General features: G+C 43.3%; 1 protein-coding gene and 1 pseudogene across 4 annotated transcripts in view; one reads left to right on the forward strand and one right to left on the reverse strand.

Annotated features, from left to right (window-relative positions):
- Nucleotides 1–259: 259 nt before the first annotated feature.
- On the reverse strand, nt 260–1,380 carry LOC147654939 (uncharacterized; annotated as a pseudogene).
- AGPAT4 (1-acylglycerol-3-phosphate O-acyltransferase 4) overlaps nt 380–14,618 on the forward strand; it is a 72,722-nt gene continuing 58,483 nt past the window's right edge. The window contains exon 1 of one of the 4 annotated variants that reach the window (XM_086877993.1): nt 380–664. The gene's annotated coding sequence lies outside the window, so the exon portion shown is untranslated. Of the gene's footprint in view, nt 665–3,154; nt 3,397–14,618 lie in introns of those variants that run through there. The other 3 variants (XM_086877995.1, XM_086877996.1, XM_023923732.2) reach the window with 3 other exon arrangements.

Raw genomic sequence — 14,618 nt, forward strand, 5'->3', positions numbered from 1 at the left:
CAACCCACAATCAGAGCCTGGCAGCAAATGTTTGCGTTGTCACATAGAGTGAATGTTGTGTGTCAGGGTACTTGGCGCTTGGATGGCTGCCACGGTATTTATCTTCTTCCACAGCACTCAGGCCGTGGAGCTCCCTTTCACTGCCCGGTTTCTACTTGAAGGGGCAGACAGTCACAGGTGCGCATCGCCCCGCGACAGTCCCCTCTCCCCCTTCACCCCGCATTTGTCCCGCTACGGGATGGCGAGCGCCCAGCTCCGATCAGCGCCGGCGACTCCGAGGGGACGAGCGCTGCACCGCGCCCCTTCCCCCGGGCCGCCGCTCCCCCGGCTCCCCCTCCCGCCTCGGAGCTCGCTGCCCTTCCTCAGCCGCGCCGCCGCCGGCTCTTCTTCTCCGCTCCACTCCGAAGGGCGGGCGAGGCCGGGGCGGGGAGGGGTCGCCCCTTCCCACCGCCCCCGGAGGAAGTGACATGATGACGGCGGGAAGGGCAGGCGAGGGGGGCCCTGTTCCCGGAGTGGAGCCGCCTGGCGGGTGGAGCCTGGCGGCCCCGCCCGAGCCGCCCGCCCGCTCCCGCCGCGTGCAAAGTAGTGGCAGCCGGTGCGGCTCGGCCGCCGCCCGCTCCCGGCGCCCCAGCGCGGCACGCGTGCCCAGGCCCGCCGGCGCCAGGTACGTGCTCTCCCCCTGGCGCCCTCCGCGCTCCGCAGGTGCGGGGCCGCCCCCCCTCCTCCGCCCGGCGTGCTGCCCCGGGCGGAAAAACCAGCCCCGAGCCTGCCCCGGCCCGGCGCTGCCACCCCCCCCCGGCGCGCTGGGGCGGCGAGCCGGGCGGTGGGCTGCGAGTACAAGTTCCCCGATTTATTCGCCGGTCTCCCCCGCCGCCCGGACCCGCGCCGTTTCTCCGCGGCCGCCGAGAATTTTCCTGCCGCCTGCGGGCCCCCTTTGTGTGGCGAGCGCTGCCCGCGCCGGGGTTTCCGTGGAGACGGCGGAGCTACGGCGGCCCGGCCCTGCCGAGCCCCCCTGTGCCGCGCCGGGCGGCCGTGCCGCCCCTGCCACTTTCCCTCCGGTGCCGGGCGCTCGGCGCGGCTGGCGTGTGGCCGGGGATGGGGCGGGCGGAGCGGTTGCCCCGGGAACGGGCTGGTGCCGTCGCCCGCTCGCTGCCGCCTCCCCGAAGGCGCCGCTCCACAGCGAGCGGGCGCGGCGGGGTCCGGAGCGGGCGGGCGCGGGCGCGGGTCGGTCGTGGAGGCTGCTCCGTCCGTCGTAGCCGGGAGTCCGTGAGCTGAGGCGGGGAGAGGGGCAGTCTTGTCTCCCTGGTGATGTGATCGCGGGTTGTAGGAGCTCTGTCTTTCACCTGTCGGCGTCTGTTCGTAAAAAAAATTTAAGCAGAATTAAATAATGGCCGTGAGCTGAGTTCAGGTGTGTCGGCTGATAACCGTGTGGTGAACGTTATTTAAATAACAAGTAATGCGTTTTAGCATTTATTTCAACAAGTGAGCACACACTCGAGTGCCTGAAAAGTCAACCCCCGAAAGAGTCTGTTTCAATAATGTCCCGCACCAAGACTTTTGGTTCTTTGTTACACATACCTAAAAGCCGTGTTTTACGTCCCTGTGCAAACATCTAAGAATGATGTACCTTATGCAAGAGAGAGCAACCTTGCTGCTACGTGAAAACTGAAAATGCTTTACAAGAAGGTAGAAGGATGCCAGAAACTCTCAAACAAAAAAAACCCCAAGCATTTATTTAAAAACAGTGATGCCTCCAGCCCAGGATGTTGTCCCAGGCGATTGTAGCCTCAACTTGTACTGATAATGATTTCCCACTAGAGTGAGTAGCAAAAGAATTAAAAATTGCTGGAGTAGAGAAACTGTTGTGAAACAACTTTAGCTGAAATTTGCAGCCTTTTTTTCTCTAACTTCCCATGTGAAGGGTAAGATTGCTGTAGATGTACAAAGGTCTGTTTATATATGCCAGGACCACTTCTGTGTAAAGACTGACTGCATGGATCAGTAGAATAGTTGATGTGCTCTAATTGTTTGCTGTCATTTTCTTTAGCTGCTTGTAGCTGATAAAATGCTGTGGTTTTCCAAATACTACAGATTAAAACATGTATTTATTCAGAAATTTGTGTAAATATTATGTGTATCTTTGCTCTTCCCTATTAATGTTTTCCATTAACAATGTCAGAATAAGCTGTTTCGAAAAATGAAACTTTTACTGTGTTTTATGGATGACAGGATCAGGTTACATGTGGAAGAGTATATTGGGAAGTCTGCAGAGAAGAGAAAACATATTGCAAGCTGCTTATGGATAAAGGTTGCTCTTAAGTAAAGTTGTGTTGTTGGCAAGCACTTTAACAGATTAAGTGCCTCGCAACACGGTGGAAGTAATGTATTTTCAAAGTGGAGAAACTGAACAGAGAGGTTAGCACTTGCTCAGAGTCACAGAACAGAAGTAATTAACTGTGTTTCTTGAAACTCAGTAGGTGTCATTTTGATGGGGAGGTGTTTTTTTACGGTAAGTCTTGTTCTGTCCAGCCCGAATGCAGAGGCACTGAAGCAGTGTTCATCTCCCTGGAGTGAGGTGTGCTCTCCTGGAGTGGTGGTTGTACATCACTCACAGTTTAATGGACTTACTGTACCATAGCAGAGAGGAGTTTTGTAGAAGGGCTCTCTTGCAGATGATGGATGAGAATCCTACAGCTGTACTCTGCCCTGCTGGAAGGGGTAGGTTGTTTTTTCTGGTGTGTACCCTTGATTTTACTGCTGGAAGGTGAAGACTAGGAACAATTCCCCTTCAAATCTCTTTCTGCAGGAAGACACTGTCACAGCTGTGCTGAGAGTAGCAAGGTACCATGCTTGTGTTGCAAATGAGCACTTATGGCCCTCAGAACTTGTATTAGTAATTTGGTCGTTAATTGTAAGAATTCAGATTTCCACTGCATGATGTGGAATGCCACTTCCCTAACTCCTGAGTAATGGCATCACTACTGCTGCTGTCGGTGTGTCCTGATAAGGGAGCAGATGAGTAGGAGGGCAACAGTGCATAGTAGGGCACTGTGCATGTACTTTACTCAGGAAAACTTTTGCAACTGTGGGCTTCACTTATTAGAGGAAACCTCATACTAGTCAAGGCAACTGTCTCATCAGGTGTGCTTGATTCACCTGTACTGAATGCAGTGGGCATTTTGTAAAGGAAGTAGAAATGTGACAGAACAGTACCCTGTGTGCTTTGTTGCCTTTCAGGAACAAATATGTGGTATGTGGCAGCTAAGAATGTGTTTTTTCCCTGAAGTGCTTTATCTCTGGGGTGGCCTTGCCCAGTGATTCATTTGCAGGTGCTTGGCAAAGTTTGCTCACCAGTCTGTTGTTTGATGGTCTTGAGCTCATTCACATCTGACTGTGGTGAGTACCCTGATCAACTCTGACTAATGCTTGTGTGCTGCTCAGAAACTGCTGACTCACTTCGTTTTCATGCTTTCCCCCTGTTTTCCCCCAGTGCCTCGAACTAGAGAGGAGGTAGAGTCCAAGGTAAGGTCAGAGAAGGAAGAAATGGAAATGGATGAGAGTAACTGCATGTTGTGGCAAGGATGAAAATGCTGCAAAGACTCTCTTCGGTAATGTGGGAAAAACAGAATAGCTGTAATGGATTTGCTGAAAAGGCACGTAAGATATGTGTTAAGAACGGAGCAGAACAGTGTAACAGCTGTAGTGAGCCCACCAGGAGATCCTGGGTTATGGTCCTGCTAGTGGTCTGTTCTTCAAATTGAGCTTAAAGCCTTTTTACTTCTTATGCCACTGCTTTGACCTTCTGCTCTTCTGTCTGTTGTGTTATATTCTTTCACAAAGGGCTTTACACTGAAATAATTTTCTGCTTCTTGCAAAAGGGCTGACCTGGCTTGAGGTTTCTACTGTAGCGTAAATAACAGGGAAAGGCAATTAACCAGTTCTAGGCTGGGAAGGAGTCAGAGAAAAAGGTCACTGAGAGAGGGTTTACTTGCAAAAGACTAAAGACAGGCAGACAAGCACACTGATTTCAGTTGCATATGGGACTGTTTATTAACATCTGAAAAACCTCTGATGTTCATTAGATTTCCTTTTAATTGGACCAACAAAATTAAATTTCAGTCACATTTTCCCAGTAGAATCCAGGTGGATGTAATGGTTTGTCCGTGCTGGTTCAGTTTGCAAATAATGGAGATTTTTTTCATCTAGTGGAAAAAGGATGACTCGACTTAACAGCTGCTGTTAAAGACAGGGAAAGAAACATATCTGGGGAGAATTGGCACATGATTTCAAGTGGCATCTACTTTGTGAAAGGTAAATTGTGTCCTGCTTCTCTCCCTGTCTCCAAGTTATCCGTGTCTCCACACATTGTAAGTCGCCTCTTCTTACCGTGTTTTTGAGCATTTTGGAAAATACTATTACTGCAGATACCGCTTTGCACTTCTGGAAGGTCTAGAAGCATTCTGCAGCAGACTGCAAGCAGACTGCAACTGCACATGAATCATTTATGAGGTTCCCCCCTTCAAGTCCCAGGTGGTTGATCAGGGGTTAATTCTGTGATTCTGTCTCACTGTATGTTTTTTATATGCCTGTGCCTCTGAGTGTGTGCATAAATATTGCATTTCACCCAAGCAGGAGACAGAAAAGTTTCATTTTGAATTTAAGCCTTGTAAAAGTATCTCAAAAATATTTAAAGTAAGCAGGAGAAATGCTCAAAGCCAGGCTTTTAGAAGGACCTGGGCATGTGCAGTTGTTCAGTGATGTTGTAGAAAATCCAGGTGTTAATGTATCTATCTAATGCTTAGTTGAGTGCAAAATTTATAAAAATGTTCTGGATTCTTAGCAGCATGTTTAGGAACTGTTAACATCTGCACACGTGCCATCCAGTAAAGTAAATGCAGTCAGTTCAGACACTCTCTCTAAATGATCTTGCTGGATGTTTAAGGTGGTTTTGACTAGCCCTGGCTTTCAGTGCTGAGAATACAAGATCATTGATTAGTTACATCACACTTGGCTGTTTTGGAGTCATAATCTTTGCTAAACAACAAAGACAATTGAAACTTGTTGAGAGATTTCTTCTGGCTTCAACAGTTTGAATCGGGTCCAGAATGAAACCTCTCTTTATTACTGGTGCCTCTGATAAAGACTTTCATTCTCTGAAGTTCTCAAATTAAATCAGGCTGTTAGGGGACTGATGGTCAGGAAGAATGAGGAGGCTGAAAGTATTCCTAGTTCATATTGTGACAAAATAGTTCTGAACACTAACATCATGAGGCAGAGGTGAGTGAAAATTGATGTAGAATAGAGCTGCTGATATGTGGGTAAAGCAGTCACCATGTTTATTTAGATTTTTACCTGGCATTTGGTTGTTTCCTGTGTAGGTGCATCTGAGCCTTTCACTGTAGCTGGCATCATATTTTTTGGAACCATGCCATCCACATCTCAGCTATAAGATTTTATTTTTTAAGTATTGGGTGTTAGATCGTTAGGGCAGGAGTTGGTTTTCTTTAAATAATAAATCTGGAAGCTTCATTCTTCAGTTAAACTATTTTCTACAGAAAGAACCATTAAACAATATTTAAGGAATAAGTATTAATATCCTGTGTATCAATGTCTTGGTGGGGCTACATCTTTTGTTTGCATTGTCATTTCCAGTTTTGGGATGTGATTTTCATAAAGGAGAAATTCAGCTACTTCATACTCTTCAGTATCATATGATAGCATATAGACAAATTAAATCAATACTTAGACATTAAAACAGGCCTTGTGAGTCTTTTTGTGTTTAATGCTTCCTTAATATTCAAAGAGCATACTAATGTTGTTTCATATTAATTAAAAATATGCAAATGGCTTAGCTAAAGGAGACTGTCTTGTGTCACAGAAGATATAAAAACCTAACAGCTCACTTGGAGCTGTAATCAGGTGAATGGCACTTTTTGTTTCCAGCACGGTTAACAATATCTTGTGATTTGTAGTGGAAGTTTTTGGATACCCTTATGGAGAAGGTCGGTGCTGTTGGCTCATACCGTGTGACTTGGAAGCACAAAGGATGCGGTCTGTGCCATGTACCTGTTATGTCAGTGGCAGTGTGGGCAGCAGGGCTCAGACCCTCCAAGCAGAACATGGTTGTCTCCAGCAGGGGCCCTGCAGCTCTGCTCAGAGAGAGGCCCCGTGTTAGAAGTAATCATACTGGGCTTTTGGGGACAGTAGAAAATTTGTTGAGCCCGCAGCTCAGTGGTGGAAGTTGCACTTGAAGTTGCTGGTTAGCGGTGCTGTAACCGTGGTGTATTTCTCAGCTCAGTGACTTGAGCCCTATCTCTGCTACTTTCCACAATTTTTTTTCTTAGAATTTGTGGCAGCAAGAATCTTACATTATTCTGTAGTTGAGCTTTCTGGTTTTATTTCAATAAACGAAACAACAAAGCCGCACAAGTCAGGAATTAGACTCCTAGGAAAAGGCTTAAAAGCACTGCCCAAAATTGCTAAAATGTAAATCACAATTCCAGAAACTATAAAGAGGTCTTTATATGGGAGCAAGGAAAGAAAGTTACCTTTTCTCAGTGCTGATAATTTTTACCTTCTGATTGATGTCTTTGCAGCATCTATCAATGCCTTTAATTCCTTCTTGGATAAGAACAATAGGAAAGACGTTTGTTTGTGTCCTCACAAATGCACGTAATACCGCCCACTCAGTGCTAAAGCTGTAACTTGCAGTTTATGGTACAGACCCATCCAAGTTGCTGAATACTTGACTTACATTTCCTGAGGAATGGAGAAAGGAAGGGAAAGCAGAGTGCATTAGATCAGCACATACATCCTGGGTTGTACAGGAGCATTTATACCTATTGCATCATCTGTTTCTGCTGAAGGTCCTTGTGGGATGTGCCCATTCCCTCTCTGCCCTCCATATGTGGCCTTTTAAAAGGTGTTGTGAGGAAAACGTGAGCATGGGCAAGAAGGCAAATAAAGTGGTATGAAAAGTACTATTTTGTGTTGAAAGCTGGAGCCTGGGGAAGTGACAGGTTGTGGTTCCAGTGTTGGCTGTGTGGTGGATTCACTGTGTAACTTTCACAAGCTCTCTACCAGGGGAGGTAAAAGGTGACCAGCAGCAGTATTTCACTAGTGTCTTCTGAATAGCTGTAGCTTTTCCTATCAGAGGGGATGGATAAATACAGGGGAAAAAAATTGATAAAATCCACACTACTTTCCTATATAAATGAAGGATTTCAACTTGCATAGAGAAATGGACTTGCTCATGTTACTAAGTCTGCTGAGGGGATATGAAACTCTCCTGCCTGGATACAACTGCTTATGTGTTTGAGGTGTGTTTGTCTGTTGAGGAACTGGAGTTAGGAGGTGATACTTTCATAGTCTACCTTTGCAACTCATTGTGGGTAAGAATAGGAGAAATAAGTATCTGAAACTTTGAAGTAAATGTGATCCATGTTTCTGTGTTGACTCACATGTAAATGTGGTTAGGATGTGGGGAAGTATTTTTTCTGTTGAGACTGTATAAGCAGTGTCTGTACCTTGTGCTGACCCTTTGTGTTGCTGTGAATGTAATCTGTAGTTCTTAAAACAAAGTGAGGACAATCAGTAGGCATAAGCTATGAGTCTTCATAGGAGAGGCCTTTCCAAAGCTTATCTCTTATCAAGAGAATGTTTGGACTCCCAGCACAATCTTCAAAAGCAACCCTGTTTTTGTACAAGCTCCTGAATAATCATTGGTCAGCCTTCTTCCGTACCCCCATTTATCTGGGCTCTTTTAAAATAAATGTTTTTCTAATAACCACTGAAGAATTCAGTAGCTGCTCATGTGTTGGATCCGTTCCTGAAATGCCCAGTGTAGAGGTGATCAGTGTGCCTTTGATGTTGGGCAGGTATTACGATGCTGGTGGCAACATCCTGCTGTACTGCCCATGCTGCCTCTGTAGTTGTTAATGTCTTAAATTCTTGTGTAAGGAGTGATGGTGTGGATCTCACCCTTGAGACATTTTTCTTATGCTGTGCATTGAGGATCAATGCCCTAATTAGGCTGACGCTGATCTCATTACTTCAAATGAACAGTTGCCCCAAATAAGGCCATGACTGTTCTGTACAAAATTTCATGTATCATAAATGCAAAAAGCATCTCTAGTTACGGACATACGTAGGTGTATTTATATTTGCCAGGGCTTTGTTTGTTGCAAAAATTCAGAATTGGAAATTTAACAAACCACCTGTCCTTTTGCAGAATGCCGTAAGTCACTGAAGTGACTTTGTGCAAGCATGTTTGTGGGGGGCTTGTTTTTTATGGAGTGCTAGATGACAGTAATGTGTGGGTCTCGTTACCTTTGATTAAGCACTAAATGTTATCCATGAAAACAAGTATTAAATTGTCTGTGAGCATGTGATATAGTTGCGTGTCCTACACCCTTTGTGGTTATTCACCTCGGTTATTTTTGAGGAGCTATCCAGGTTGCTTTTGTTAGTGTGACAGCATAGCCCACATCCTGCTTAGATTCTCAGTATGCTTTCTTGTAATTTTTTACTGTTTAGGTCTGCTGTCTTGCTTAGTCCCTTAGCTTTATATGTGTGTGGTGCTTGGTGCCCTTGTTGTCAGTGCAAGTGGCTTTTTAGGTTAATGGACCCAGTTAAAGTAATAAAAAAGGGAAACAGAGGGACTCAGTGGTTCCCAGGACTGAACTCTGATAAACTCATCTACGTCTTGAGTATCTTAATGCAGCACTTTATTTTATTTTTTCCCAAGCTAATTGCAGATAATTGCGCTTACGTATATATTTATATGCATATATATATGAATTTATTAAAGTACAGAAATCTGTGTGGGAAACAGTTGAACGGAAACACTTGGCATTTTGGAAAGAAGCAACTTGCCTTCCAGTGCTATTTTTGTGAACTTCATGTTCTGCACCCAAGATAACTGATGTACTTCACCCTGATGTATTTTTTGAGGATCTCTTTAGAAGCTTGGAACAGAAGTGCTTAACTTCAAGGGGTTTATTCTTTACAAATAAATACCTCCTCTCTGCAACAAGCCCTGCAGTTCCTAAATGTTGCATCTCCAAGGAGTTTTTTATTGATATTTGTTTAAGTTCATCTCCCTCCTCCCTGAATATTCCATGCTTCTGGAAAAAGAAGCAAGCCTGAACTGTTTCTCACCAGAAGTTGAGCAGTTGCTCCCCATCTTTCCCACTCCTTCCCAGACTATGCATGCCTCTCTCAAACCGCTGTCATCCTCCTCACCTTGCTGTATAAACACTTTGCTATGCTGGGACAAGCATTGAGTCTAACAGGAGCTGTGCTATGCATTTTGCCAGTAAGGTATGTGTACACAGAGGACTTGTGTCCTGGCAGGCATGCAGGGTTTGTGTAGCTGTTTTCCCTACATTAGATCACAGCAGGAAGAAAATTTAAAAGGGAGAAGAGGAAAGCATTATGCTGCGATAATTATTTGAAAACTCCCGGATTATATTTATTTCTTCAGTTTACACTCTGTTACACAAATTATCTCTGTGCTCACTAGAAGATAAACAGTAAGTCAGTTTTATAGCAAGTATATAGATTCGAAATACTGAATCTTGCTGGTAGGTGGTATTCCTTCATCAGCTTTTGCAACAGCCAGTCTGACTGATATCTCCATTGTAACAATGTGCAGCTCAGGAATGCAGGACTCCTCATGAAAATCTAAAAGGATTCCTTAACTTTGGGGAAGGTCTTAAGATATGCTCCAATTATTCCCCAGTTTGGGAGTTTTTGGAGAAATTGTGGTGGGTTGATCTTGGCTGATTTCCAGGTTTACACTGAACTGTTCCCTCACTCCCCTTCCTCAGCAGGACAAGGGAAGAGAATAGGACAAAAAAGTTTGTGGGTTGAGGTAAGGACAGGGGGATTCATTCACCAGTTACCATCATGGTCAAAACAGACTCTACTTAGAGAACTTTAATAAAACTTACCATCAGCTGATAACAAAGAAAGGCAGGTAAAAAATGCTCTAGTAATTGCCTTTGGGGGAGATGGAAAGTGATTCAAACCCTAATAAAGTATGAGGCAAATAGATAATTCTTCTTCCAGATTTGGGGTTTTTTTTTTGGTGAGGTGTGTACAGATGCAGTCTTCTTGCAGATGAATACAAACACAGATGCAAGCTCACTTTTGCTAGCTAGATGCTCACTGACAGAGCAGAGCACGGGGGCTTCCTGTGACTTGCTTTGCATATGTATTTCATGTACAGCAGCACTGTTAAAATAGACTGATGTATATGCAGTGCTGCATATATATGTCTGTGATCTTTTCACAGAATCATTTAGGTTGGAAAAGACCTCAGAGATCGAGTCCGTCCTGTGACTGAACACACCACCATGTCAACCAGACCATGGCACTGAGTGCCAGGTCCAATTAAACACCTCCAGTGTCAGTGACTCCACCACCGCTCTAGGCAGCACATTCTAGTGTCTAATCACCCCTTCTGTGAAGAAATTCCTCTTGATATCCAGCCTGAACCTCCCCTTGCACAGCTTAAGACTGTGTCCTCCTGTTCTGTCCCTGGTTGCCTGGTAGAAGAGGCAGACCCCCACCTGGCTACACCCTCCTTTCAGGGAGTTGTAGAGAGCAACAAGGTCACCCTTGAGCCTCCTCTTATCCAGGCTAAACACCCCCAGCTCCCTCAGCCACTCCTCACAGGACTTGTGCCCCACACCCTTCACCAGCTCCTTTGCCCTTCTCTGGACTTGCTCCAGCACCTCAATGTCCTTCTTGTAGTGAGGGGCCCAGAACTGGATGCAGTACTCAATTGTGGCTTCACCAGTGCCAAATACAGGGCTTTTGGTGGCAGCTGATACTGACTTAAAAGGTGCTACTGAAACTGCTCAATCTGACCTGAGCATATTTTCATAATAGTCTTTGTAACTCATCCATCCAAGAATCTGGTTTAGATGAGAAAATGCAAGAATGGGCAGTATTATCATCTGGTTGGCTGTTTTTAACTTGCAGCAAAGCATTTGAGGACTGAATCAAAGACTAGATGTAAGTGAAAACTTTCATGTATGCTTGAAATATGTACTGAAAAAAAAAGGTATACTGATGACTTGCCTCTCTAAGTGAGTGATATCAGCTCAATCTAGATGCTGTCAGATACGTATCATGTTGCTTTCCACACTCCGAGAACTCTATATACTACGTGAACTTTTGAAATAGTGGCAGTTTCTTGCTTCATTCGTGTGCTTCCTCTAAAAGTGCCAACAGTTGTGTTCTTTATGAAATCTCTAGTTGTAGCTTGGAAGTACGAAATAGAACTGGATAGTTCTAATAGAATGCTGTTCACTGGCAGCAGCATCTGCTGGCATAGAGTTCTTCACCTGGCGTATCGCTTCTATGTCCTCCTGATCAGTTAGTCTAAGCAGAAGGAAATGCTGAGCGTAGTTGAAGTGGAAAACACAGTAAATCTTGCTGAGGACTGGAAGTTGGAGGGGAAAGAGTTAGAATGAATAGTCGTGTAATTTGCTTTTAAACCTGAACGTGTGACCTCTTAGTCTCACGAATAGATGCTTGTTGACTTAGTCCCTAAACAGACATTTGAGGTTTGAGTCTTTTGTTCTGTATCCAAAGGAAAACTGTTATTAAAGAATGTCTATGGTTTAGGTGCTCTAGCTAGCCATTTTCTCCTAATTAATTTTAAAGGGTGTTTGATAGAAGAGAGCTTCTTGGCAGCATTCTGATCTTAATAGCCTCTGAGAAAATGCATTGATTTGCCCTTTTGTTTTTAAAAGATTGCTGTATTTTTCAGTCATTATCTATAAAGAAATCACTAATTTATTAAACCAGCATCATGGATTAAGAATTAAAGACCTGACTCTTTTATCACTTAAACTGGTGTTATGTTGATGTCATCCTTGAGGACTTTTAGGAAGCGAAAGAGTAAATGTAAGGTGTTCCTGTGGACTATTAAACCCATGTTTCTAGACCTCATTCATAAGATCAGAACTGATTATTTTTGTTACTTGTACCAAGAATGCATTGCATTCTTGGAGTTTGGGTAATAAAAACAGTCCAGAAAAAATCTTTTAAGAATGAGCTTATGTCTAAGAAACAAAAACTTAGCAACCATTCCATATACAATGTTTAGTTTGCACATTTTATAGGGAAAACAGATTGCATTTAGTCAAAAGAGAAAATTTCTCTCTGTGGTCCCTACTTTTCGGAAAAGAAGAATTAATGCAGTGTCTCTCATTTGTTGTTACTTTTGCGAGCCAGTTAGGTTAGATGCCTTTGAATGCTATTGCTTAAGTAGATTTAGTTTGCCTTAAAACAGCTCTCTGAAGCTTTACCAAAATGAAGTTTGATGGCTGAAGTAAGAAAGTGAGGAATTAATTACTTTCAGACATTCTATTGTGGCTTAATAAAATTGTAAGGCAATAATTATGTTTTATCAGTGTTATTGCATATGTGTTTATTTTATTTCTGCGAAGTTTTATTTTAAAGACCCAGCAGGAAGTAAATGATTCACATAAACATAGCATTTTAATAAAGTTTGACATCTGTTATAATGAAAAGGTAACAAAAAAAAAAAGAGTTGCTGGATTAATTGGTGGACAAAAGACCTAATTATTTTTGTTACAAAGCCTGTCTGTCAGCTTCTTACTACAGCAGATTTATGTTGTTTATATCAAATAGTGAGTTTTCAGGTCTTCACTAAGTAAACAGTGCTACAGTCTTTATTTGTGGCTGCTGTTTTTATGTTTTATCCCATGTCTTACTGATCTCTGGGAATTAGGTTACTGTGATTCTGTGGGATAGAATTAAACAGGCAGACTATCACAAAAAACCCCTTTTGATCAGTTTTAGCCAAGGACTAAATAATAAACCCAGTCATCAGGTTTTTGGACACTGTAGAGTCTTTGAAACCATCCACTTGCAGGTAGCTGGTTGCTTCTGTTCTGTTTTAAAGAAGGTTGCTGCCTTTTTAATAGATTGGCTTTGTCTTCTGAGTGTTCAGTGGAAGGGCTGGAGAAGAAACACAGCAGTGTTTCCTACTAGACAGCATTTCTCGTTCTGCTTAGCCTTCAAAAACAAAGCCTTTGGTCAAAGCCCAAATTAGTAAATTGTGTGCCACCCTAAGAATTGTACCTTTAACAGGAAGGCTTGTTAAAGCTGGAAAAGCTTTTTCTGAGTATCATGGCAGTGTTTACTACAATGAATAGAGGCCTGTTCTGCCGTCCTGAGCTACAGCTGGTGTCAGCTGTGGTACTGAATAGTACAGCAAGATAAAGGGAACAAAAGGGCACATTTTGTCTGCTAATAATAGGCTTGGGACTGCCATAAACTCTTTATATAGATTATACAACAATACTGATTCTCTTTCTTAAAATTTTCTTCATCTTCCTTGTGGTTGAAAAACTGGCTAAATAACTTCTGAAGATTCTGAGCAGTTCTTATGTGTGCACTTTGCTGTGGCGAGCAGAGTCAGCAAAGGGTGGTAAAATAAATGTTTCAGGACACTGATCTAAGACTCAGTGCCTCACATAATGGGATCTCATATAAACTAAAAGGATAGGCATAAAGATTTTTTTCATCAGATAATTCCCTAGGCTGCTGACAGCTGCTGTTTTGCTACTGCATGTGACTGGCACATTCAGAAGTACTGTCTCAGGGCTTCCTCCCTGGGAAAACTCTTCCATGCCTCAGAGGGAGAAGCAGTGAAGGAATGGAACAGCATGGCAGAGCACCTCCTGACTAACTGCATTCAGAATGCTGGGGGTTGTGTTTACTGTGAGATGTGTCTTCATTCTTGCAGTGGTGGTAGTGATGGTAGGGGGAGGTCAGTACAAGATTTGATAGGTCAGAATACTCTGCAGAGGACATTTCCTCTGAATGCTTAATTGCTAATGTTGGACTGGACCTTCCCAAAATTATACAAACATTTCATAAGTAACCGTAGAGTTGATTCTTTAGTGGAAACACTGCTGGGTCATGGGTTACTACTGTTATTGATGTTTCATTTCTGGCTTTATGGATTATAACTGACAGAATCAGTGTCAAAGAATAATTGAACAAATTGTGTGCATTGTGCATAGCCCAGCTTTTCTTCTCTTGCCAAAATCAACTGTTATTTGAGTATGAGAGGGGAGGAAGACAATAAAGCTAGAAATAAGGGGCTGCTGCTACGTCTTGTTTGGGGACCATGTCTGGCATAGCTTGTAGAGAAAAGCACATCTCCTAAGCTCTAAAGTTTGCATTTACTTTGAAGCTGCTCCTGAATATTACACAGGTGACAGTATAGGTCTTATGAAGTACAGACAATTCAAATAAAAATATAAGTTCATATCAAAGCTATCATATAGTTCAAACCAAAATATTTTATCAATGAAGACCTTATATAGAAGAGTATTGTAGTCCATGGAATGGAATCATACACTCATGGGCTTTTACAAGTTAAGACTGAAATTTGAAAACTTGTTTCCAAAGACAAATGTAAATTGATTCACAAATACAGTATTCTCTTTCCATTGTTACTTTTGAAAATACTGACATCAGGCTTTTTCCTACCATAGATTTAATTTTAAGTGTAAGCATGAAGTCTGTTTTAAGTCTGTCTGTAGAAATAAATGCACTCCGTAACTGCT

The sequence above is a fragment of the Cyanistes caeruleus genome, chromosome 2 (assembly GCF_971803275.1).
Source record: "Cyanistes caeruleus chromosome 2, bCyaCae1.hap1.1, whole genome shotgun sequence".
NCBI lineage: Eukaryota > Metazoa > Chordata > Aves > Passeriformes > Paridae > Cyanistes > Cyanistes caeruleus.